The following is a 3757-nucleotide window of genomic DNA, read 5'->3' on the forward strand; positions in this document are numbered from 1 at the left end:
TGATTCTCCCTCTATGATGCTATACAGGGATGCTCAAGGGAAATTCCAGTTGGGTGTGGGGTGGCAGAATTTTGATGATGTCACCCTGGCCAAGGCTGGGCCTTCCTTTTTTTTCCAATGGCACAGAAATTACTGCTGGATCTAAGACAAGCAGCCTAGCATCCTTGGTGCTCACTTAGAGCCTACAATGAGGCATGCTGATGTGTGGTCAATGTAACTACTTTAAGTCAGGGAAATTAGGAAAATTTTGATGTGTCTGTCCTGTCCACTCTTTATGGCTGAGATGAGTTTTGGCTCATGGCTGTCTTAGTGATGGGGTTTCTTGCTCTATTTATGCTTACCAGAATTCTCATTCTGGGCCTAAATGCTGAGTGACAGTTGAGGTCATCCTGTGATGAAGAGAACACATGATATGTGGAGAGGCTGATATTTTTTGAGTTGAGTGCATTGGAGGCATGATTGAGGACAGTTATGGTGACTCCCAGAGGGCAGGCATGATGGTGTACACTGAATATTGTTTGTTCCTTGGTCCAGGAATTATGAACACCCTGAGGGATCTCCCTGTCCTGGAAGCCAACATACTCTGGCTCTGTCAGTTAGAATGATACACATGTAATGCTGAATGCCTACCTCAAGTCCCACTTTCACATGGTGCTGGACTTGGGAGAGATTAACAACAAATGTGGCACATATGTTTTTCCAAATATGAAAGCAAGATTATTAGCAAAGGAAGGAGAATTTCCCAACCTCTCCATTCCAAAATTTGCTGAAGCCCAAGGGAGTAGGCCCAAGTGGCACTGACTGTAACTAATCTTCTCATACCCCATGAAAGCAGGTCAGTGTAATCTCAGCCTGCTCTGACACTGTACATTCCTGAGGTGGGAAACCAACACGTGTGAAGTGTCTTTATTTTATTTTTTTTATCACTGATATAACACTGTTTCATATTCCTTGTATAACAAAGTTTTCTTTAACAATTTTATATTAATGTTTTTAAAATTCCAGTTTTTAAATTATTCTTGTGGTATTTCACTTAAGGACTGAGACAGACCCTTATGTATTCACAGGAAAATTACCACAATCATTTTATTAACCTTCTTGTAGTAAAAATATCTCATCTAGTGGACTGGTTCCCACCCCACAATTACCCAGTCATGTCCTATCAAACAAGGAAAATGTTAATAGTAATAATAATGTTAGAAATTTAAAAAGGCACTAAAGAATAATAGTGTCCAGTTTCATATCAATCATGGCATTTCTTTTGCAGTTATATTTATTCTCTTTCATCTGAATATATCTCAATTATTTCCTACATCTGGATATATTAGAAAACTGCTGAACCATCCTTTTGAAGAATATTCCTCATATTGTGTTTTTTCAAAGTTTCTACCTTATGAAATTGAATTTATGAATTTTAGGCTATATTGGCAAAAATATATTGTGCCCTCATGATGACTTTTTTTTTAAATCTTCATTTTATTGAGATATATTCACATACCACACAGTCATACAAAACAAATTGTACTTTTGATTGTTCACAGTACCATTACATAGTTGTACATTCACCACCTAAATCAATCCCTGACACCTTCATTAGCACACACACAAAAATAACAAGAATAATAATTAGAGTGAAAAAGAGCAATTGAAGTAAAAAAGAACACTGGGTACCTTTGTCTGTTTGTTTCCTTCCCCTATTTTTCTACTCATCCATCCATAAACTAGACAAAGTGGAGTGTGGTCCTTATGGCTTTCCTGATCCCATTGTCACCCCTCATAAGCTACATTTTTATACAACTGTCTTCGAGATTCATGGGTTCTGGGTTGTAGTTTGATAGTTTCAGGTATCCACCACCAGCTACCCCAATTCTTTAGAACCTAAAAAGGGTTGTCTAAAGTGTGCGTAAGAGTGCCCACCAGAGTGACCTCTCGGCTCCTTTTGGAATCTCTCTGCTACTGAAGCTTATTTCATTTCCTTTCACATCCCCCTTTCGGTCAAGAAGATGTTCTCCGTCCCACGATGCCAGGTCTACATTCCTCCCCGGGAGTCATATTCCACGTTGCCAGGGAGATTCACTCCCCTGGGTGTCTGATCCCACGTAGGGGGGAGGGCAGTGATTTCACCTTTCAAGTTGGCTTAGCCAGAGAGAGAGGGCCACATCTGAGCAACAAAGAGGCATTCGGGAGGAGGCTCTTAGGCACAACCATAGGTAGGCCTAGCCTCTCCTTTGCAGCAACCGTCTTCCCAAGGGTAAAACCTATGGTAGAGGGCTCAACCCATCAAACCACCAGTCCCCTATGTCTGTGCTCATGTTAGCAATCATCGAGGTGGGGTAGGCCAATACCCCTGCATTCTCCACAGGCTCCTCAAGGGGGCACTACATCTTTTTTTCCTTGTTTTTCTTTTTTTTTTTTTTTAACTTTCCCTTCTTTTTTAAATCAACTGTATGAAAAAAAATTAAAAAGAAAACAAACATACAATAAAAGAACATTTCAAAGAGACCATAACAAGGGAGTAAGAAAAAGACAACTAACCTAAGGTAACTGCTTAACTTCCAACATGTTCCTACTTTACCCTAAGAAAGTTACCTAATATAGCAACATTTCTGTGAACTTCTTCCTACTATATCCATCAGAAATTAACAGACCATAGTTATTCCTGGGCATCCCCAGAACGTTAAATAGCTTATCTGTTCTTCTTGAATTATTGTTCCCCCTTCCTTAATTGCTCTCTATTGCTAATTCCCCTACATTCTACATTATAAACCATTCATTTTACATTTTTCAAAGTTCACATTAGTGGTAGCATATAATATTTGTCTTTTTGTGCCTGGCTTATTTCGCTCAGCATTATGTCTTCAAGGTTCACCCATGTTGTCATATGTTTCACGAGATCGTTCCTTCTTACTGCCGCGTAGTATTCCATCGTGTGTATATACCACATTTTATTTATCCACTCATCTGTTGAAGGACATTTGGGTTGTTTCCATCTCTTGGCAATTGTGAATAATGCTGCTATGAACATTGGCGTGCAGATATCTGTTCGTGTCACTGCTTTCCGATCTTCCGGGTATATACCGAGAAGTGCAATCGCTGGATCGAATGGTAACTCTATATCTAGTTTTCTAAGGAACTGCCAGACTGACTTCCAGAGTGGCTGAACCATTATACAGTCCTACCAACAATGAATAAGAGTTCCAATTTCTCCACATCCCCTCCAGCATTTGTAGTTTCCTGTTTGTTTAATGGCAGCCATTCTAATCGGTGTGAGATGGTATCTCATTGTGGTCTTAATTTGCATCTCTCTAATAGCTAGTGAAGCTGAACATTTTTTCATGTGTTTCTTGGCCATTTGTATTTCCTCTTCAGAGAACTGTCTTTTCATATCTTTTGCCCATTTTATAATTGGGCTGTCTGTACTATTGTCATTGAGTTGTAGGATTTCTTTATATATGCAAGATATCAGTCTTTTGTCAGATACATGGTTTCCAAAAATTTTTTCCCATTGAGTTTGCTGCCTCTTTACCTTTTTGAGAAATTCCTTTGAGGTGCAGAAACTTCTAAGCTTGAGGAGTTCCCATTTATCTATTTTTTCTTTTGTTGCTTGTGCTTTGGGTGTAAAGTTTAGGAAGTGGCCGCCTAATACAAGATCTTGAAGATGTTTTCCTACATTATCTTCTAGGAGTTTTATGGTACTTTCTTTTATATTGAGATCTTTGGTCCATTTTGAGTTAATTTTTGTGTAGGGGGTGAGGTA

This window comes from Choloepus didactylus, chromosome 24 (assembly GCF_015220235.1).
Source record: "Choloepus didactylus isolate mChoDid1 chromosome 24, mChoDid1.pri, whole genome shotgun sequence".
Lineage (NCBI taxonomy): Eukaryota > Metazoa > Chordata > Mammalia > Pilosa > Megalonychidae > Choloepus > Choloepus didactylus.